Source organism: Anser cygnoides, chromosome 2 (assembly GCF_040182565.1).
Source record: "Anser cygnoides isolate HZ-2024a breed goose chromosome 2, Taihu_goose_T2T_genome, whole genome shotgun sequence".
Classification (NCBI taxonomy): Eukaryota; Metazoa; Chordata; class Aves; order Anseriformes; family Anatidae; genus Anser; species Anser cygnoides.
The window spans coordinates 143805787-143830010 of NC_089874.1; the positions used below are offsets into that span (position 1 = coordinate 143805787).

At 38.0% G+C, this 24224-nt stretch overlaps 1 long non-coding RNA gene across 1 annotated transcript; it reads left to right on the forward strand.

Moving 5' to 3' along the window:
• The first annotated feature begins 1009 nt into the window (after positions 1-1009).
• Positions 1010-21887, forward strand: LOC125183334 (uncharacterized). Its single transcript, XR_007165161.2, has 4 exons — positions 1010-1083; positions 17566-17658; positions 19749-19829; positions 21797-21887. It is a non-coding gene; the product is annotated as an uncharacterized lncRNA (long non-coding RNA).
• Positions 21888-24224: the final 2337 nt, after the last annotated feature.

Consider the following 24224-nt stretch of genomic DNA (forward strand, 5'->3'; position numbering starts at 1 on the left):
CACTACCCTCTGAGTGAAGAATTTCCTCCTAACGTCTAATCTATTATTATATTCTCCCTTGTCCTATCACCATCTGCCCGGTTAAAAAGTTATTCTTCATCTTTTGATAAGCTCCCTTTAAGTATTGAAAGGCTGCAATAAGGTCTCGTCAGAGTCTTCTCTTCTCCAGGCTGAACACCCCAGCTCTCTCAGCCTTTCTTCATAGGAGAGGTGTTTCAGCTCTCTGAGCATATTCACGGCCCTCCTCTGGACCTACCCAAACAGATGCACATCCTTCTTATGCTGGGGTCCCCAGACCTGGATGCAGTGCTCCAAGTGGGGCCTCACAAGGGCAGAGCATAGGGGGACAATCACCTCCTTTGACCTGTTGGCTGTTCCTCTGTTAATACAGCCCAGGATGAAGTTGGCCTCCTGAGCTGTGAGTGCGCACTGCTGGCTCAGATTAAGATTTTTATCCACCAGAACCCTTGAGTCTTCCTCTTCAAGGCTGCTTTCAATGAGTTCTCACAGTTTGTGCTCATGTCTGGGATTGCCCCAACCCAGGTGCAGCACCTTGCACTTGATCTTGTTGAACCTTGTTAGGTTCATGTGGGCCCACTTTGAATGGCATCCCTTCCTTCTGGTGTGCTGACTGCACCAGTCAGCTTGGTGTCATCTGCAAACTTGCTGAGAGCACTCTCGATCCCACTATCACATTGATAAAGATATTAAACTGCACTGGTCCCAAGACAGACCCCCGAGGAACACCCCTCCATTACAGGCCTTCACCTGGACATAGAGACATTGAATACTATTCTTTCAGTGAGGCCCTTAAGCCAATTCCTTATCCACTGAATGGTTCACTCTTCAAATCCATCTCTCTCCAATCTGGAGACCAGGATGTCATGTGGCACCATGTCAAAGGCTCTGCAGAAATCCAGGTGGATGACATTGGTCAGCCTTCCATTGTCAAGTGATGCAGTCACTCCATCACAGAAGGCCACCAGATTGGTCAGGCACAATTTGCCCCTGGTGAAGCTGGTCTGGCCGTCTCAGGTCACCTCCAGGAGGATCTGTTCCATGATCGTGTCAGGCACCACAGAGGTGAGGCTCACTGGTCTGTATTTCCCTGGGTCCTTCTTTCTACCCTTTTTAAAAATGAGAGTGATGTTTCCCTTTTTCGAGTCACCAGGGACTTCACCTGACTGCCAGGACTTTTCAGATATGTTGGAGAGAGACTTGGCAACTACACTATCCAGTTCCCTCGGGACCCTGGGCTACATGGCATCAAGCCCCATAGACCTGAACCTGTTCAGTTTCATCTCGTGGTCCCAAACCTGCTCTTTGCTTCCAGTGGGAGGGACATTGCTCCCCCAGCCCTCATCTTCAGGTTCAGGGAAACGAGAGATGCGGGAAGCCTGACTGGCAGTGAAGACTGAGGCAAAGAAGTTGTTGAGTACCTCAGCCTTCTCCATGTCTGTCGTTACCAGTTCTGCCTTCTCATTTATCAGAGGGAGTACACTCTCTTTGGCCTTTCTATTCTGGCCAATCTACCTTACGTGTTTACAGCATTAGGATTCTCTAGATGTTAGAAGACAAATTGGATACCAAATTAACAAATCTCACCAACTTCATAATTTTGGAAGAACTACAGTACTTATTCAGACTATGTTGATTTTTGGCTCTTGTGGTTTCTTACCTCCCCACCTGCATGGAATTGTATCTTTTTAATCATCACTCAAATCAGGATTTTGTTCACAGAATGGTTACTTGAGAAATGATTCCCACCAAGGGAGGTTATTTCTGAGTATCAGATCCCATGCCCTGAGGGAAAGTAGGATTCATACATATTTAACTTACTGAAAAAATGCTTCTTTCTATGTAATGAGTTGTTTGAAAGTTAAAATAAAACCATATTTGAAAATCACTTATTTTCTAAAACCAACTTATAAATCCTGAAAAGTGTCAACAGATAAAGGTACATAAAAGGTATCTTTCATGTGTATCACCTATTTTAGAGGGAAAGATGCTAGTATGCATTTTACTATCACAAGATAATAAATATTAAATAGTAAAGTTCAAAACACTTGAAAGCCTAAGAGGTTTCCCAGTTGTGAACCAGAAACAGGATCAACAAAATCTATACAACTTCAGAGTTGCTTGGACATCCCTTTTATCTGTTCTTTGATAGCATTGTGTTGAGGAATGGGGGAATGAGGAAAATCTGTACACTGGGATTAATTTTGCTACTTGAGCCTGGAGTAGCTATTTAAATAGTATTGATAAATAGTGTTGATAGAAAAAAAGAAATGGCCATTCTACTCCTTTCTGATATTTCCCCTTTGTCCTATTTACATATTGTAGTCCTGTCTCTGTGCACAAATGAAGTGTGGCGGTGTTAAGACTGATGTAACACCGATGTTATGAGAAGGATTAAGAGAGCCATCTGGAAGACTTCCAACAGATAATCAGGATGTAGCACTTCATGTGTCAGTTTGCAAAGCCTAATTCAGCAGAAATCATAAGTAAATCTGCACAAGGGCAGACGCAGAGTGCAGAGGCTTTTCCTACAGTGTATACACAGTGCACAGGATCATGCAGAAAAGTCCTGTGGAGAACCCAAGAGTGGCTGACACTGTGCATGTGTTCATTTAAGTTATGTACAAGTTGAGTTGTGCCTCTTTATGAGTGGAATGTGAATGTTTACAGCAGCCCACTGCCAGGTAAAATACCTGTGAAAAAGTACATTTCACTGGGTATTCATAAGCCTGGTTTTGTAAGCTCAGTACTACTGCTACTACATGAAGGTCTCTTTTTTTTAACTGACATCTCAGTCATGCAGGTTCTTGGCTGCTATGCCTGCCATTTTCCCTTGTGCTACAGGTCATGTGCTTGTCAGCTGTGCCTTTTGATTCCAGCAACATTTGTGAAAAGTTGCTCATGTAGGATGTCAGGTACAAAACTCAATGACTTTTGATTCACTGCACTGCCATGCTGCTGACACTGGTTCTGAGTGCGTAACCCAAGAAAGACACCTGATTATTAACTGCCTTTCAACTGGATTTCTGCTTCACTGGCCATGTGGTAGAACCTACTGGAGAAATAAATGTTAGGTTAGCCTTAACCTTAAATTGTGTCTGCCATTTCTCCTGCAGCTCTGCTGGAGGTACACCTTTCTCATGGGGGGTTGTAGGGGTATGGTGCTCCAAGACTTTGCCTGTTCTGTGGACACATTGTATTTATGTGTGTGCTGTCTCCCTGTGTAGGAAATCGCTTCAGACAGCAAAACAAATCACCACTAAAACTGTAAATAATTCTTACTCTAATAACAAAACAAAACAAAAAGTTATTTCAAAGCCTTTGCAGAAAGCCTTGTCAAAAACCTTTCTGAAAAGGCTATCTTTGGATACCCCCACCCAGCACAGAGGTAAAGCTGGAGAGGGCCAACTTGTCAGTGTTTCTAAAGAAACCCCACGGTGAAACTTCACATCTCACTGTGTCGCCAAGCTTATTTGGGTTTGCACCCATTTAAAAGGGAATTGAAGTCAGTCCCAGTAAAAGACTCAAAATAAGTTCCTCTGCATCTAGCATTCAAGGAAGTGATTTAACAGTGAGTTGTAGTATGCCAAGTTGGCACCATCCTCACACTGATTGAGAACAAGTCCACTACAACAAGAAGGCCCCATGCCCTGGGACAGCCATGAGGTGACAGGCACCACACACGCTGCTGGCCTGCTGGCCTTTCCCAGCCCAGAGCCCATGGCTGTCAGCAGCTGGTCTCACACACAGGTGGATGAAAGCTGACTTTTAGATGTTGGGTCTGGCTGATATGATGGCCTCAAGTCCTCTGGTGTTTTATATAAACACACTATAGCTTGCTAGCATTAAGGTGACAAGCCCCAGCTTTAAGTTGAGTAGGCTTTTTTTGGTATCTCCTAATCAATGGTTGTTCTTGCATCTGATTCTGTCATGAGGATGGTTTGTTTCAGTTTTTAGACTAATTCATATTTCCTTAATTTCAGATTTTCATTACCCTTGACTGTAATTTTTCAAGCTGAAGTTGAGATACCAATCAAAATGCAGTAGATGTCTTTACAAATCAAGGTTTATTTGTGAAGTGTCCGTTTAAGTCATGCTCCATTGCCATCTTGATTAGCTAATTAGAGACAAAGTATCTTACAAAATATATTTCATTACTATTAATTACATCATTGTATTAAGATGCAACTGATCCATAAGGCAGTGCTCAAAGATGATTAATCTCCATGTTAATCATATGAAAGCTGCTTAACAAAGATCCATATAAACTATCATCTCCTTTTTCATTAAAGTTGTCAAAATCAATTATATCTCAGAAATATTATTATTTATAACTGTCTACAAAATAGCTAAGACATTGTAATTCCAAATATCTTATAAAATCAAAACGCTGAAGAGGCTCTAAGTCATTATTTCATTAGGATGGAGACGCTATCATTAGGTTCTTTCAGTCTAATTCTGTGTTTGGGGGAATCAGTGTAACTTTTATTCCTTTTGTTTAAACATAAAGCCCTGAAATTGATCAGGGGAACAGAAAGTCTTTCATATGAGAGGAGACTAATAGAACTTGGATTATTTAGGTCGGTAAATAGAAGGCTGCAATGGGATATCATCACTATTTATATGAGGGAAGTGCAGACCACAGAAAGAAAACAATTTAATCTAATGGACGATGTTGGCAGAAAAACAAATGGATGTAGACAGGCCATTATTACAGCTAGGATGGAAATCAGAACATAATTTCTAAATTCAAAGCATCAGGGGTTTGAAATAACTTTCTAACAACTGCAATAACCAAAAAAGCCTTACTTTTAAGATGGGACTTAATTTATGGAGATAATTATCTGATGTTATTGCTAGTGATAGGAGAGTAGACTTTGGAATTTGGAGTTTTCCAGTTCCGTGCACTAGGTTTTCATATGAAAAGATAGTGAGATTAACCACAGAGACTAGGTGATGACCAGAACAGTGACAGGCCAACAAGGCTAGGAAACGTGAGCAGGGAGCCCACCCAATCAAGAGAAGGATCAGACCATGGTGCTGGTTTAAAAAAATAAAAAAAGTCAAGGAAAGAATCTGTCTCCAGAATGCTACGTGGACTCAATATATAATCTTCGCAGTTTATTCTTATTAAATTCTGTTTCCTACCTCTTAGAGTAGAATACTTCAGTTGGAAGGGACTTATAAAGTTCATCAAGTCCTACTACCTGACACGTTCAGGACTAACCAACAGTTAAAGAATATTACTAAGGGCACTGTCTAAATACCTCTTGAACACAGTCAGGCATGGGGCATCATCTGCGTGCGTGCACCTATTCTGAGCATAGTCTGGGCTTCTGGAGAAGCTGGCTTCTGGTGCAGCTTCTGTGGAGACCAGTGGGGAATGTCGGAGTGTGTTCAGTGCTAGCAAATGTCAAAGTGGATGGAGAGTGGGAAAGAAGAGAGTTGTGAAAGGGGTTTGATCCACAGAACCAGGATCAAGACCTATGTGGTGTGTCAGTACAGGGCTTGTGTGTGTGTGTGCACATGCATGCATGTGTGTTTGACACTGGGCTTTGCTATGGGCTGGACCCACACATTGTGGACCCTACACTCCACAGGATTCAACTACCTCTAAGACCACCTTTCCATAGTCTAATTAGGTTACTTAGGGTTTGTTATCATTGTTGTCGTTGGTTTACTATATTACCTTTATTTTGCCACAACATTATTTAAATTCCTCTTTTTATTTTGAATAAGGCCAATCTGCCTTTTATATATATATATATATATATTATATATATATTTATATATATATAACTCACTGACATAATGTAGATGGTTTTCGTAGTGTTTTGCTTAGGCTTATGTTTCACCATCCTTTTATTCTACTGTCGGTGGTCGGTACAATCCATGTCAGGAAATGTAGCGAAAACATTTTGAATGAGAAGGTCCTTGTTCTGGCTAAGAAAGATAAAAAGCCTCTCTTTCCTTCCAGTGCTGGTAATACTTTTCATTAGTTTTTATTTATTTTACATTTTTTAAAACCTCTGAAACTTGTTAAAGAGCATCCTTAGATTTTGCCCATTGAAAACCACTGACCCAAGTATCACAACCATCTTGTGTAGCTCTTAGAGGAAGTATCGTGGACTTGTGTTTGACTGCTTAGAAGAATCAAGATATTTTATACTACTGATTATGTGCACTGGAACTTTGGAACCAGGCCTGTCCTTTCACTTGCAGACTCACACATGATGTTTTCATATATTAAAGTCAATAGTAATCATGGATTCTCTTCTTCCAATATTTTCATCCCATTTTTATCATTTAGTGTTGTAGTTTTATCTTTATATAAGGCTGAACGAAATAGTTATCTATGTGTAAATAGGGCAAATCTCTTTTTTCAGCAATATGATTTCTTTTTTATCTTCTCTATTAAGGTCTTCATCATTCTGGGAACTACTATACCAGATATTGTTTAATATTATGTCTGCTTATCTTTGCCTTCTGGAAAGAAATTCTGGGATAGTGGCTCATCTTGAGTAAATCACCTCAACTGACTGATGTGAGTTAGCCAGTTGATTTGAACCAGACGAGTAGCTAATGATCCAGGCTTCAACATCATGCAGACAGAGCTATCTACTGAAAGAAGTGTCTCTATTATCTTTGATGTCTGAAGACATTTTTGCCTCTCTTCCTCTGCCATGTTTCACTACCACACCAGTATGGGCACAGTCTTCCTTATGGTATTCTGTGATTCTCTCCTACAGTTTTGTAGGAGAATTAACCCATCTTTCTATTTTCTTCTCACAAGATATTATTTGTTATTAAATAACAGCCTTGATATCCACAATAAATAAAGCCCTGTGTTTCAGACATAGGGGAAAAACAAAACAAAACAAAGAAAAAGAACAAACAAAAAATCAATCAAACAAACAAAAACATTTAACAGAGACTAGTAAAAGAAAGATTTACTCTACTTCTCTGTCAGCCTCCAGCTAGGGACCCCGAGCTTCAGCTGCCACTTACAGTTTACTCCCACTGAGAATGATAAAAGTCTTCTTTAAACCTGACTTGGAAAGTAAAAATTCAGCTGCTTCTTTTTCATAATACACTGAAAAAGTCTGAAATACTCAGATATTTGTCACTGAGTCTACCAGATTTGAAAAGTCTGGTAATTACAAGGGAAAACCTAGAAAACTGGAGGCAAGCATCTAATTTCTTCATACGTTAAAAAGATGCATTTAAAAAAATACTGAGTTTGAGTTCAGGCAGGAGACCAAAAAACCTATCTGCTATTGTCTGTACCTGCAGACAACCTCATTAGTAACTCAGTCCTTCAGAATGAATATTTAGAATTTTCCCTTTGATTTGATTTTAACATAAAATGTAACCTTTCCATATTTCTTCCCTCATATATTTCATCAATGAACAAATGAACAAGGCACCATTTTTAAATACCGAAGTCAAATTAAAAAAATGTCAAATTTCCTTCAGCTTAATTGTTAAGCTGTTTATTGCCATTACATAAGAAGGCAGTATCACTATCCAGTGACACTGTTTCATTCTGTGTTGGGTACTCTAATAGCAACAACTTTTAAATATGACCTTATCTCTTACTTTGCTTACATAGGTGATCCATAGAGTATGTTTACTTACAATGCTAGGTAAAATATTTTGGAGACACTCAAAGGATTAATAACAGACTGTTGAAAATCTGAGTGAAATTAATTTTCACATAAAATCTAGTATGTATTAGAAGCAGTAGGGCTCCTCTTTAGTACCTGAAGAAAAGTCAAGTTCTCCAGAGGGACTTTCAAAGCACCAAGAGTTGGTCTTTGAAATGTCCCTTAATCAAGATTCACTCTCATCCCTGACAATAAGCGGAGCTTCTTTAGGCTCACGCTTGTTACTTCAAGTGATATTTAGGTGAATAAGTCAGTTTGACTTTCAAAGTCTGTCTTTAAAAAATTCCTGTCCTTCCATTAATGCCTTCCTTCCAGAATGGTCTTTGTTCCAGGTAATACTAGACATAACAATACAACAACACATAGTGTTTAGAAATATGGTCAGAATAGGCACAGACAGAGAAAGAGGATAGAGAAAGAGAAATGAGACAACAAGATTATGAAGAATATTGCAAATAAAAAGACCCAAGTTTGTTCTGACAAGACAAAACCTGATGTGTAAACTCTACAGTGATTTATCTTGGTCAGAACCCTGACTAGGTACCATACACATGGCATGTGTGTCCGTACATATGGCCGACACTTCATGAGTATAACTAGAACATGCACTTAGGGTATACCACCAACTCTACAGGAATTTTCCCTGTGAGTGTTCACATCACATGTAATGGGGTAAAGCTCTCACATGACATCCTTCTGGACAAATTGCCCAGCTGTGAGAAAAACAGGTTCATGCTATCCTGAATGATGAACTGGATCAATGGTAGAGATCAAATGGTTGTAGTGAATGGTGCTACACCTGGATGGCAGACAGTCACTAGTGGTATGCCCCAGGGCTCATGCAGGCCCTGTTCTGTTCAACACTTTTATCAGTGATCTGAATGCATGAGTGAAATGCATCTTTCATGAGTTTGCTGACAATGCTAAACTGGGAGGTGCTGTTGACTCCCTGGAGGTATGAGAAACCTTACAAAGAGACCTAGATTGGAGCACTAGGCAATCAGCAATGACATGAAGTTGAGCAAAGGTAAATGCTGGGTTCAGCACCTGGCATAGAGTAATGCTGAACACAGGTACGGAGTGGGGGATGAGTAGCTGGGGAACAATTCTGCAGTATCTAGGGGTGCTGGTTGACAACAGGCTCAACATGAGTCAGCAGTGTGCCCTGGCAGCTAAGAGGGCAAATAACTGTTCAGGATGCATTAGCTAGCTGGCCAAAAGAGGTGATTATCCTGCTATATTTAGCAACATAGAATCATAGAATCACAGAATGGTTTGGGTTGGAAGGGACCTTAAAGCCCATCCAGTTCCAACCCCCTGCCATGGGCAGGGACACCTCCCACCACACCAGGTTGCCCAAAGCCCCATCCAGCCTGGCCCTGAACACCTCCAGGGATGGGGCATCCACAGCCTGTGCCACTGCCTCACCACTCTCAGAGTACAGAGGCTCACAGACAACCTCACTGCTCTCTACAAATTCCTGAAGAGGAGAAGTGCAGAGGGAGGTACCAGTCTCTGCTCCCTGGTAACTGATTACAGGATGCACAGGGAAAGGCACAAAGCTGCACCGGGGGAGGTTCAGAGTGGACATAAGGAAAAATTCTTTACCATGAGGGTGGTCAAACACTAGAACAGGCTTCCTAGCAAGGTGGTTGACTCCCCATGCCTGTCAGTGTTCAAGAGGCATTGTATAATGCCCTCAATCATATACTTTAACTTGTGGTTAGCCCTAAAATGGTCAGGCAGCTAGATGATCTTTGAAGGTCCCTTCCAACTGAACTATTCTATTCTGTTCTGTTCCTTTCCATTCCGTTCCGTTCCATTCCATTCCATTCCACACATGCTGCAGGTTAAGAGCCTGAAAATAAATCAATCCAGAGAAGCAGTCCGCCTTGCAGGAGTTGCAGTATACACAGATGATTTGATGTTGTAATATTAAAGGTTATGTGTAGACAGCACCTCTGGATTAGGCAGTCCCTCAGTTGCAAATAATTGGGTATAAGAAGAAGACTGTGTGGAAGAAGCACTGCATTTTCCTCTGCTCCAATACCCTCTGGCAGGCACTGCCTGTTAGCCCTGGCTGCAGCCTGGGCACTGGACTCCAGCGATAGGCCTTATCAGTGCATCCCTATGTCTGTTTACCTGCACACCCCAACAGAGAATGCACAAAATGCTTCTTCACTGGAAAGGAGAAGAAAAAACTCCTACAGATTATGGAGGATTATGTTGAACAAATGGTATTCTTCCAATTTTAAGGCAATTTACTTAAATTTCTAAAAAAGAGAATGTCACTGACCTTTCTCTTTTAATATATGAGGCCCCCAACCATGTCTTCATAAAATTTAATTGCACTAGGGACCTCATTATTATATTACATTCCTGCATTGGTGGACTCTGATATTAACTCAAGAGTATGATTTTTCAAGCCATAAGATCTGTGAGAATAATATATTCATATTGAGAATTGAAGGAATTTAGAGAGCAGCTTAATCTCATACCTCCAAATAATGTTTTTCTTTTTTCAGAAAGCCTGTCCTTTTTATGAGTTTTTGTTCTACAAAGTAATATGAATTGTGGCAAGGTGTTTTTTTTTGTTTGTTTGTTTGTTTGTTTTATGTAGGCACTTTCAATAGGATGCATCTTTTATTATATATTCTTTAAGGATACTAGCATATTGAAAATTCTCTTCTTATAGATTTAGCTAAGATAGCTTTGATTCTAAGTACCTAATATATCTCTTCTAAAAATGTAGGGAAACAGACTGAACTTAAAATAGGTTCTAGTTCCTCAATAAAATAAACACCTTGCACAGACAAGGTGAGGAAGTAACAGATGAATAAGTTTGTCGCTATGGCAGACTTTTTCTATTTAATTGTTTGTATGAATATCATTTCATGTTCTGAATAACATTAAGATAAAATATGCATAATAGCAATTGTTATTTTTCCCATTTACCTCATGCATTCCTGCTATACAAGAGGAAGACAAAAAAATCATCAGCATTTAAAGGTGATAGAACAAATTGTCTAAGAATTATCCCTAGAATGATATATCAAGACAGAAAGCAAAACAACATTGCATTTTTAAAGTATTTTTTTTTCTCCTGTGCCTGCAAAGTTGATCTGAAAGCTTCCCATTGAAAACTAACATTTTGCTTTCTCACATAACCTTGCAATGATATTTCTTAAAATATAACTCCTTCCATTCATTTCTCATTTGCAAACAAACTAGATTATTTATCCCAGCAAACACAGCATGTCGCAGTCAGTTGTCATCCTACCTCTCCTCCTGCAGGCTGTTCCCCTCTTATTCAGCAAGCATATTTTGGAAGTGCATATATTTACAAACTCTTATCTCTTCAGTTAGCATTAGATACCACCTAAGATTGTTGATAATTCTTCTAGTGTTTACTGTCTGATTTCCTGCTGCACTTCACATGAGAAGCAACACTAACTCTTAAGTCAATGAGCCAGCACAGATGATGTGGTCTATTCAGTTGTATAGTGTTGTTAAAAATATATTCCCAGAGGAAATATTATGAGTAATATTTTTTCTTGTGCTTTGATTGCTTTTTAATTACGTGACTAATGCTCAATAAGCCAAATTTTACAAAGATTAATTTCTCTGCATCTACTGGAACGAAAATTTTTCTAGGTAGTCTGCAATTTGCCCATCAAATGCTTTAGATGTTAGGATGTGTTCATATTAATGTGAAGCAGTAAATTGTTATTAAAATTAGTGTAATTACAAGAAAACACCAGCATTAAACTTTATTAACTGTATACAAATTTGCTCCATAAGCTAGTAGATGCCAGCAATCAAAATCTAAGAGATGTTCTGAAACATTTTTCCTCATTTCCATGCCGAGACTACTGAACAAAAGAAACTAATGAGATTTGCTAGCCTTAATTTCAGATGTAATGTTTGTTTTCAGAAATATATCTTGCCATGAGATAATTGGATGTATATTTGAATAACTGAATTAAGAAAAAATCTTTTCCAGGTAATGTTTTTTTGTGTGGATCCCCAAACTTGATTAAGGAAGGCACATTTGATGCCTTCCATCTATCACTGATTTGCACCTGCCATCAGCAGGCACAGGAGCTTGCAGGCAGCTGCCTGGAATTGGCTCTCATATTTCAAACAGCAGGAATCTTCTGGCATTTGGCCATAGACTCACCTTTGTAATGACTGAAAATCCACATGCAGTCCTACTGCCAAGATGCCTCTGCCCATGACTTTCACTCCAAGTCTCTCCAGAGTAGGGGATGATTGAGAAGCCTTTTTGTATTTCCTAACTAAGAGCTGCTGAATGGAAAATACCAAACAAGTATTCAGGATTGTACAGATATCCAGAAGAAAAAGCCTGGTGATAGTGGAAATTGAGTTGAGCTGTTGGAAAATGTACTTGTTGTTATACAGATACTGTTCCAAAATAGAAAATGTCATGAAGAATGTCTTCTTTGTTAACCATAATCTTGCTACTTGCATAAGAAAATCTGCAAGGAGTTTACTTTGCACATGAAGCAGCTCACTTGCTGAACTGATCGTTGACACCGCTTTCCTCTGTTAGGAAATATTGTTTGGCACTTGTACAGAACTGGGAAAATATAAATTGTACTACATATTGAAAAATCCCCAACTTAGACTGAATCTCAAATTATTCCCTTTGAATCAAAGATCTCCCAAGTAAGATATATACAGTCAGGAGATTTAAAGCAACTATTAGAATTGTGTACGTCACTAGACTCTGACTGATAAATCAAGTATGACTGAAGTGACCTCCTCAGAGTTTCTTCTGGATGCTATCTTTCTCACCACTAGCGCCATTAATCAAAGATGTGACGCACACATCTCTGCATAAAACTGGAAATGAGTCAGCTGCTGTAGATATATATGACTCTTTGCAGATGCTCTGCCACCACTGAGTCGTGACTTGAACAACCAACTGCTTCAAAGCTGCACATTATTTGAAGTATTCTTTCATTGAAGAAATCAGTAGGAACCTTGTTCCTAGTTTAGTTCCATTATATAACATGTGTCGGGTGCCACATATTGCGGCACACAGATACTGCAAGGATGAAAATATGAATAAGTGATTTTGCTTTTCTTTCTCCTACTATTTGCAGCTGAGAGAATTATATATGTAAATTTTAGATGTCTGACAATGAGAATTTCAAGCTGTTGTTAAAAAGAACTTGACTCTTACTGTGATAAGTTTCTCTTTTTATCTTTCAGTGTCTTCATTAATAGCAGATACATTGTTAATAAAGACATTGAAAAACTGGATATTTTGGCTATGGGATATGCAGGCTTTCACACACTGATCAGATATTTTATATGCAAAAGAGGTTATCAAAGGCTAAAAAGTGATACTCAGTCATATGACTTTAACTTTCTAACAGTTCTAATTGGGCATTCAGGATTTCTCCATAATCAGAGGCAAGGCATCCCATGGAAACCCAGTGAGCAATTTACTCATTACACCTATTTTAAAATTAAATGAAATACCCATGGATGTGTCTCTCTCTGTTGATTATAACTTTCTCTAGACTAGATACTTCATTTTTGGACAGCTAAATGTAGTTGCCATGAATCCCAGCCTAGAAATTATGGGATATTCAACCAATGCACTTATTTGGAGTAAAGACAGTTAGCTATGCAAACAGGAATATTGTTTTCTATATACTTAGATTTTATCATCTAGAATGAACAGGGAAAGTCTAGTGTTTTTAATAGTGTCATCACTGATTAGACATAAACGCGGGTACAACATAGTATTCAAAATAAACACGGGTACTCAATAGGATGTATTTTCACTACATACAGGGAAGTATCAGTGCTATTAGACAAGCTAGTTAGTATAGTGCATATAAAATACTCCATAGAGCTCTGGTCCAGAAAGACGAATCCCATTGAAAAAGAGGGCTGGTATGACTGGGGAAGGTAAGAACTGGTATAAGGAGTGTATGCTAGAAAATATTTATTAGTTTAGCATGTTCAAGGCTGCCTACAATATCTTAACTAAGAGACAATGTTGGCATAAAAATTAATGAATTTATTTAGGCTGAAAATTGAAAGACTCACTAACCACCTATATATTTGAACAGGACTGTCTATAGAAGTAGCTGTTGGGACCTAACAATATTACCTGTTTTAAATGCAGCTAGAGAAGCTTATGGAAAAGAACCCATGAGGCAGCTGTGTGAAGTAGCAGGGGACATGATCTAATGACCCTGCTAACCTGCATTCCTCTTACTTGTCTTTCGAACACATTGGACTTTTCCTCACTTCCATGTATTATTAGGTATTCTGTGTTTCAGAGAGATCAATGAAGAACAGCTACTTTGTTCTGTGCAGTGAAGTTTTTTGAGGCATAAAATTCCACAGACTGAAGACCCATAGTGAGACTGCATGCTGTTAATAGAAGATGTTACATATCTAACATTTTGTTGTCATGACTACATCTAGAAGTCAAGATGCTTTTGCTGCTTTCTCATTTTTATTTTTTTTATTTTTTTTATTGATCCAAAAACTAGGATTTGCATTTATTTTTTCATTTCTGAAAGTTATCAATATTTTCTCTTCTTTTCTCATGAAAACAAACAAACAAACAAAAAACCAACAATCAAACAGGAGTTTTAAAGATCCACTTATCTTTCAGGAACACGGGCATGTTCTTACTTCCCAGCATGCCCATATTTCCTGTTCTTATGTCTTGTTTTCCTCTGTTCAGGATGATGCAAGTTTTATAGGACTCCAATTCCTTATTTTTAACTTAAATTATGTATCTAAGGTATCAAACAGTAGACCTCATGGTTAACTCAAAAAAGATATGTAGATTCACAGTCTTCAGGCATATAATAATTCAGGTTAGTTCTGGAGTATCAAAGCCATAGCAAATGCAATTTGAGGTGGCCCCATTTAAATTAAAATGCAGTTCCTTCCTCCCATGAAGGCCACAACACATGTAATCAACAATTTATTTATTTATTTTTCTCCATGAGGAAAGAGTAACCTTCCAAGAGGCAGTTTACTGAGAAATTTACCTGAGGTATTTACAGTTTTTTCTTATATGGCATGATGCCTGGAAGTCTGGCAATGAAATGTGAGTTTAAACTAATAAAGACAAACTGACCAAGTGTTTTTAATACATGCACAATAATCTCTGCTCAACAGATGAAGCTTGGTTGTTTCTTACTGTACAGGACAGCGCAGATTGGTTTGCAATTGATTTTTGAGCTCTAGTTCCAGATGCTGCCATAAATGCAACATTTAGGCATGGGCAAATCACCATCATTCCACTTTACTCACAGGTGCACGGCTATCTGAGGACAGAGTTCTGGTGAGGTCTGTCAGGTTATTAAAAATGAAGGCCCTAAGTTGATGAAGAAAACTTCTCAGACATAGGCCCTTGGCATAGATGAGGTTTGTAGCAAGCCAAAATGAAATGGTAAATAAGGAACAATTTGTTCTTTTCCTACCTTTAGTCTCTGTCAGGAAATTGCATTAGTTCTGAAGGTGATAACTGAATGCCCTGGAAGTGCAGAAGCAGCATTTATTTATTTAATTATTTACTTATTTATTTATTTGGCAAGGGTGAAGTATATCTTTTGCACTGTTTTATAGACAATTCTTTAACATGTGTACCTAAAATTAAAAGTCTAACATATACTACTCTTAATTTATCTAAAAAACTTATGTTCTGGAGATGTTCAGCTACTCCAGAGAAATAGGTCAATTTTTTTTCTTAAATTATACTTTAAAACTAGTTTTATATAATTAAACTGCAGAAAACATAATCCAAATGAATGGTGATAATGTATTTTAACATCAAAGATTTGCAGATCTTTTCCATTGACCTTCTCTTTAATTACTTTGTCCTTTGGTAATAAAGTTAGTAGGAACTTTTTATTGCAGAATATTTGTACAAGATTAAAAAAATACCCAGGAACTTACACACTGTCAAGAGTAAATTAATATTCTCCTTCTCTTGCTGTAACTGGAAGCATGGCAACTGAGTCAAATATTAGTCTGTAACATTGCGACTTTCAACAACAGACTTTAAATGTAATTAGTATGCTTCAAGAATCCTGCAGGAGATCTTCTAAATTTTATTGAAACTCAGAGAAATGTAGGTGACATGGGCATTACACATAACTTTTTGTGGACATGCGTATCTGGTTTTCTTTCACCTTTAACACAAAAAACACATACAGTCACAGTATATATATACAAAAGACATACGTACTCATGAGAAATTTTGAAATGTTAGAATAAAATATGTGAATATGAATGGAAATCAAGAAGCATTTTAATTTTCTTGCAATAACTATAATACTGCATATAAAATCCTTGACTAAGTCTCTCTCAGTTGCAAGCTGTAATACAGTCTGCCAACTAGTACTGTCTTACTCTCCTGGGATCTAAAATTTTTAGGTATTTCTCTGCTTGTCCTCATACACCTTTCTTCCTGTGAAACTTCACAGTGATCCACTTGTAGGTTGAGCACTCACTAGGTCCTGTGAGAACAGGTATGATGAGGAACGGGAATGATCTGACAGCAACCACTGAGACCTAGCTTTGGTACAGTAGCATAGAGGCTAGCAAACTTCTCAACAGGAAAGGAGGGTTTGTGGTGTTGACATCAATAAGGGGAGAGGTTTGGCATGCACATTGCAGGAACACGCCCTAGTCAACAACCAGGGAGCAAAACGAGCAAAAGCATCTTGGACATCTCCTCTAACTGAGCAGCTTGGGTTCATAAGGCCAAACAAAAACATCCTGAAAAATACCTACCAATCTAGGGACTCAGTCATTGAGAGGGAGTTGGTTTTAAGTGAAATTATTTGGTTCCCTGGTGAAGGCTGGGGTCTCTTAATCTCTATGCATTTATTCCCCAAACCCACTAAGTATGATGGGAGAACATGCAGTCAGGGAATGCAAGAGTGGGTTCCACTCTCCATTTCAAAAAATGCAGTTTGTCTTCACAACTTTATTTTAGCTGCCATTGCCATAGTCTCTAAAGATAAGACTACTTGTTCTACATCAGTCCTATTTCATTTGCCCTACATATGTACTGGAGAGCAAAACATTTTGTTCTGGCAACTCTTTGGATGAGGACCCTGGAAACCTGGATTCTATTCCTACTTTTCTGTAGTAGTGGGCGTGATTATGTCACGATGCAAAAATGAGGGGGCTGTTGCTAGTTTTATCTGTTCATTCAGAGATTCTACACTTCTTAGTATATAATTTGGATACTGTAACATCCTTGTTTATACTACAGCTCATAGTTTAAAGGAGTTATGGTTAGCTTCTTTGGGTTTATTTTTTTGTGTCCAAATTTCTATCCATAGTTCATGAAAGATTTAGAATTTGCAGGTAAGAAAAGTTAAAAAATTGATTGATTATCTTGTACTTAGTCCAAATATATCTATTTGAATCATATAAAATTATTTAGATCATAAACTGTATTCATTTCAAGAATTGGTGCAGTAAATTTTATCTACCATCAAAACAGCATAGGTTACTCACACAAGGATATTTACATAAATGTATTTGATGTTTGTGCCAAAAAACACCATGGAATATTTAATAGAGTGGCATTTTTAGCCATATCTATGAAAGTCTCTTAAAAGGAAAAAGAAAAAAAAATTATTCCACAGTCTTTTTAGCGACTTTTCTTTCTTTTGAAAGAAAAAACAAGCCTTTGGAGCTGAAATTAGCCACTGATGTTAGTGTTAATATGTTCTTCAGACAAAGGCATAGTTACACCCTCTACAGCTGCATTCATTTGACCTTAATTTACAATAAAATAAAATAAAATAAAATAAAATAAATAACATTTCTTTGTTAAAATTTTAAAATTCCTGTCTTCCAGCCAGAGGATCCTTTCCTGTTCAATCAACAGCAACAGGCTCACAATCAAGATTCTATTATGCATTTTTCAAGGGCTTTTTCTTGAAGATTACATGTAAGTAGAAGCTTTTATAAATTTGTCAGTTAGTATCAGAGCAGTGTTCCACATTAATTGTCTTTAGAAAAGAAAATTTATGTCTATGAATACATAAATTATAGCTGCCCTATCAAACACACAATTTGAATCTGACAAATGGAGCATGGTGTTGTGTTTTAACCCAGCAGGCAGCTAAGCACCACACAGTCATATGAGGACAGGCTGAGGGAGCTGGGGTTGTTCAGCCCGGAGAAGAGAAGGCCCCGGGCAGACCTTACAGCAGCCTTCCAGTGCCTAAAGGGGGCTACAGGAAAGCTGGGGAGGGACTCTTGGTCAGGGAGTGTAGTGATAGGACAAGGGATAACAGCTTTAAACTAAAAGAGGGGAGATTTAGACTAGAGGTTAGGAGGAAAATTTTCACTTAGAGGGTGGTGAGGCCCTGGCACAGGCTGCCCAGAGAAGCTGTGGATGCCCCATCCCTGGAGGTGCTCAAGGCCAGGCTGGATGGGGCTTTGAGCAACCTGGTCTGGTGGGAGGTGTCCCTACTTTACCGGGTCTGGCTGGGATGTTAACTTTCCCTGCAGCAGCCCATACAGTGCTGTGCTCTGCACTTGTAGCTAGAACAGCAGGGGTATCACACCAGTGTTGTGTCTGCTGCTGAGCAGTGCTGGCACAGCATCAGAACTCTCTCAAACCCTCCAAGGGGGTGGGCAAAAAAGTGAGAAAGAAACATCACCAGGGCAGCTGACCTATACCAACCAAAGGGATATTCCATACCAGATGATGTCACACTCAGCAATAAAAGGTGGAAAAAGGAAGAAGAGGGGAGGGGTGGTCTCTCGTGAAAATGTCTGTCCTCCTGAACACCGGCTACGTGTGTTGAGGCCCTGCTTCAAGGACGTGGTCAAGCATCGCTCATTTGTGGGAAGTAGAGAGCAATTTCTTTCCTCTGCTCTTCCACATAGCCTTTACTTTGTTTTTTTTCTTTTTTTTTTTCCCTTTCCCCCCTCCCTTTTCCCCTTTCCCTTTTTTCCCTTTAGTTAAATTTTTTAATTAATAATAATCTTTCCTTAATAATTATTTTTTTTCCCTTTAATTAAATTATCTTTATCTCAACCCATGAGTTGTTCTTTCCTTTACTTCTTCCCCTCCTCTTCTAAGGAGGGGGAGTGAGAGAGCGGTTGTGGTGTTCAGCTGCCTAGCACGGTAGAACCACCACACCTAATCATGGCAGGGGTTTGGAACTGGATGGGCTTTAAGGTCCCTTCCAACCCAAACCATTCTGTGATTTATGAATCTATGATCACAAAAACATTGTTGGTTAATCTTACCAGTCATAGTTTTGCAAAAGGAAGACTCTTACATAACTGTAATAAAAACTTGTGATCACAAAATCATCAAAGAACATAGCCGAATCCCTTCAAACAGAAGAGGTCATCTTGTTCTTATTCTAAGATAACATTATAATATTAAATTCTAAGAAATATTTTCAATATTAAATACCACCCAGGCTTATGTAATACAACCCATGTTGAGACTATTGCCCTTTTCATTAAATGAGACACAGTAAAAAATCTTCAGTGAGCTGACTTTGCATTTGAAGTAGGATCATAGTGAAATGATTTATGATGAGATTTGTTTGAAATATTGGAGCTGGATACTCTTAAAATGTTGCAATAAAGTTAAGAGTTTGCTCATATTATTGTTTAGTTTTTAAAAAGCAGAGGAAGACAAAAAACAATATTGTGATTAACACATCAGACTGCAATATGGGAGATTGGAGCTGGACTTCAGTGTTAGTTATTGCCTCTGTGCTGGATTCTTTGTCAGGGCCTTTCTCTAACCCTTTTCTTGTCATACCCATTTTAGTTGTAAACTCTTAAGAACAAAAATACTTTCTTGCTCTGTGTGTGTAAATTAGAGTTTGTAATAAAGCTCTGATCCCGACTAGTCCCATCAACACTAGGATGTCACAAGAATATTTAATAATCTTGTTACCATTTGTCTGAGTTTCATATTTTCAGTGTCATATTTCATATTTTTATTTGTATTTTCTACTGCACTATTACCTGCAATACCCTGGTTCTTACTTGGAATTCTTTCTATAGTTCTTGGCAGGAGCTTTCTCCGTTTGCCAGGTCTCACAGACTAATGGCCTGGGATTTCGGCTGCAATGAGAAGATGTAGAGGTACCAGAGCCACTGCTTCTGGAGTTTGAATTATCTTATCTGTATTTGCTGCAGAGCTTGTGTAGTCAGACAGTTTTCTGAAGGGAGTCCCTGAAAAATCAGAGATTATTGCAGGAAGTACTTCTGAGCTGAGATGGGGATAGAAATCAGAAGCACACATAAGTATTCACAGTTCAGAAGTGATTGCACAAGGACAATCGAAGCAAACTTTTATTATTTTAAAATAGGTCTAGGGATGTTAAAATTTTAGAAATAAGATGGTTTGACCTTAGTGCAGTGAAACTCTTAAATGCAGTTTTAAGGAATAAGAACTTTCCAAGAAACAAGGTCTGACAAGGCATCTAATCTCCTGTGAATTGATACCACAGTAATCTGAGGAATGCAGCATATTTCAGCTGAGGTAATAGCACTTACCTTTTCAGAATGCTTCTCACATAGGGTCTGAGCCAAAGGTCCTTTAAGTCAATGGAAGTTTTCCATTTTTAAAACTATGTATTATTAAAAAGTATGTATAAAATAGGCAGAACTAAGTGAAATAATAGATGCAGATCGTGACACTAAATTTACAATTCCAGTTTATTGGTAGACCTCAAAGCGCTTAATTCTAACTTCATATTACTCCACCCTGAATAATAACACTTCTATGCAATTTATTTGCAGAGATTAAGACTGGAACCTCTTGATCTGAAACATAAGCTTCTATTGCCTGAGCTGATAATTCAGAATTACTGCATTTCTGACACAGGCAAATGCAATCTATTAAGTTATCTAAGTCACTAGATGAAAAGACGTGCTGTACTTGGGCCAGGGCCATGTCTACAAGGAGAAAAGCAGGAAAAAAAGAGATCTATACCTACCCAAAGGATCTCTTTCTGCCCATCTAATCAAATCATGGCTGCACCTGGTATGACGTGGGTCACATACATTATCCATGTTAGTTGCATGTTGTACTGCACAGGTTGTTTTGGCAGATAAATTTGCTTTACATTAACACTTGGGGAGCCACGTGGTATACCCTCAGGTGCACCACTGTTATGCTTAAAGCACGTTCCTTCCTGATGGGACCACAGCTGAAGCTGCAACCTGTGGAGAAACAGATAAAACACCTGTAATGTTCAAGGAGACCTACAGAAAAGAAGTTTCTGTTTGTCTTCTGACCTCAATAAAATGTTCTTGTTAAGGATAGCATTGCACATTTGTTTCCTTACTTTGAGATTTGAGATAATTCTGCCTGATTCCCTAATTAGCTAAACTGAATATATGAAGTAGAAGTCAAGAGGGGAACTACCAATTAAAATCATTAAAATTATTCCGGAAGGTTTTTCACAAGAAAAATAAGTGTAAGACAAAACACTAACTTTGCTTCAAAGCATAGACAATGTACTTAAAAGCTAAGGAATTATTTATAGTAGCTGCAAAAGTCTGGACTGAAAGAAATATAAGAATTCAATGTTTGTAAAAAGCAAAACTTCAAATGAAATGTGTAAACTGCATAGCAAGAACTCTGCTTTTGCAGCATTCACAATGTGTGTAGGAAGAACTTTCCCATGCAGTAGCTCAGGATTTTAAATATAAACCTAACTAAAGCTACTAGTAAAAAACTAACTAAAGTTACCTATAAAAGCCAACATTTTTTTTTTTTTGAAATTGTTTTCTCTAACAAGAGTGACTGCTTTTGAAGACAGAAAATGGTATTTTAACATGAGGAAAGGTTTGAATATTAATAATTAAATATATCACCTTCCACATTTCATAAACAAAACCACAGGGTTTTTTGTTTGGTTGTTTGGTTGGTTGTTGTTGTTGTTGTTGTTTGGTGACTTTCAAGGATCACAAATTTCATGTAATGGAAAAAAAATCACACCCATCCTCTTCCATGTCTTGTATAGCTCTAGGTACCAGTAACTATGAAAATTTTCTTTGCTTCTCATTATCACATGTAAGACTTCCTGTTGCATATACCATAGCTCTTGGAAGTGGCAGCAAGAGTCCCTATGGTAGGAACACGAGTGAGGCTTCATACCCTGGCAATGTATCACATTGGATGACGTTTCACTGTGATGGTAGGAAGAGTGTGAAGTCTCTCTGTCACTACACTGACCTGAATACTTACAGTACAGTGTGCTTAATTGCAGTAAATGAACTTGCATGCATGCTCTGTCTCTATATTATCTTACTTCTATTGGAGCACTAACATTTTCTTAAGAGAAAAAATGTAAATTTGTTGTAGAAGTTTGATTTTTCATAGGTAATTTTTGTAGACTTTATTTAGCGCTTCATGTTTCAGTAAGAGCAGAACTCCGGAAAAGCAGAGGAGTGAATGCAGATGGAGCTGTGATAATCCTTTCACCCAATTTTGAGACTTTCTAAAGAAACAGTGGGAGAAAAACCTGTGCTCCTGCTGTCCAGTGGTGAGAGGACTGTAGCTGAAAGGGCTGGCAAGTCATCAGCCTTCACAAGCCCTAAATTCACCATGTTTTAAAGACAAGCAACATTGCATGTTCGTCAGTGGGCGATGTCCAGTTAGACAAATCAACCTTGCACTTAGAAGGTCTCTATTATAACAGCTATTTGTAAGTGGCTACATCCAGCCGCTGGCAGTATGACTTGTGTATAGTTGTTGCACATAAAGGCAAAAGCCACAGCTGAGCCTGACTTCAATAGCAAAAGAATTTTAAAAGTGACATATCATATCTCCTCATACAGAATCAGTAAGCTGAAATCTGAGAGACTTTTCCACCCTCTTCTTTAGATATTTCTACAGATTATATTTGAAGGAAGGATTCTCATCCAGCAGAACCAAAGCTTAAAGCCATAGCTATCATTTAATCCAGAATCCAGTAATTCTTACATCAGTTGAACATTTTCTTAGTGTAAGAAATGCTGATGTTGATTCATTTAAATTGTCAGCAGCTACTAAGACTATATTGATAAATGCATTGCGCTATTTAGTTTTCAGCAATACTATTCCTCATGACGATGTTCCTATTATACTGCCCTTGTGTCATAGTCTCTTCATACTGCCATCAGAGCTATGACCATCCAAAATGACAAATAGAAATCTTCAAACTACTGGGTAGCAAAACTTGTATCGGGAAGATTTTTGTTCAGCTATGTGGCCTCTAATTTAGTTTATATGGAGACAATCCTTCCATATGTATCTAACCTCTGAGGATATGTGTTTTATGTTACAACTAATACTTATGCCAGGCATCCTAGACCACAAAAAGACTTTAATGAAGGACAGAATTAATTTGCCTCCAGCATACCACTAATTTGACTATAACTTGAATTGTGTTGTGGGAATTCTGCTCGCTTGGATAAAGTCAGAATTTGTTTTGCCTGCTTAAAAATATAGCATAAAGAAGAAGTGCTACATTATATAATATCAAACAACTTTACTACTACATCTAATTATATTAAAGACTAGACTACTGGAAGTAATAACACTTCAAATATGATTATAAACATGAAAGCAAATGAGAAGCAGCAAGTTTAACAGTGCTTTAGACTGTGCTGTAAATACCCTTGAAAAACCCATTCAGGCTACAGTTTGTAGGTCATAATATAAATCATACTTGGAGCAAACCTCCCTGGAGAAAACTGTCAGAAGTGCCTTTAGCAATTGCCATTGCCTTTAGCAGCAGTACTGCCTGTTTTCAAACAGAGTAGAAGTGTGATTTTCCTTCCTTCCCAGTTCAGGGAGGAAAGTTTACCTGTTTCCTGCAGTCCAGTTTGAAATGTTCAGTTCTTCACAAGGAGAATTATTACAAAATTTGAAAAATAAAGTTTGAATCTTAAAGATTCAGATCTTCAGATGTGAAGATTAGGAAAAACTATCAAGTAGGCTGAATCTTTCAGTAGACTAAGTATTGCACTTGCATGGTAGAGATACAAACTTCTACAGTTCAGAAGCTGTGGCTGTGTGGGCAGAAATACCCCCAGGTGATAGAGAGACTGAAAGCCTGAAGGCTTGCAATACCTGTCAGGCTTCTTTTAGAAGAGGCTTAATTCAAAGAGAAGCAGAACTATCAAAAATAAAATAAATAAATAAATAGGTTTGTTGTTTGTTTTTGTTTGTTTGTTTGTTTTTTAGATTTTTATTAGAATTTATTCCACCAAAAAAGTGGCAAAATGTGCTAATACGTGATACATATCTAATAAGAGGTGGGACTTGAACTTGATATAGAAATATTTGGTGTATGTTGAATTTCTGGACTGTGTACAAATTTAATTAGAGATGTAGTAAAAGCATAGCACATGGTATATAAATGGTCTGCAGTCATTTTGGAGTAGGAAAAGAAACAAACATGAATTAGAAGTTAAAATAATTATTCTCTTAGATTTTATTCTCTTATAATCATCCATTCTATACCTTATTTTTTTCCCTAGAAT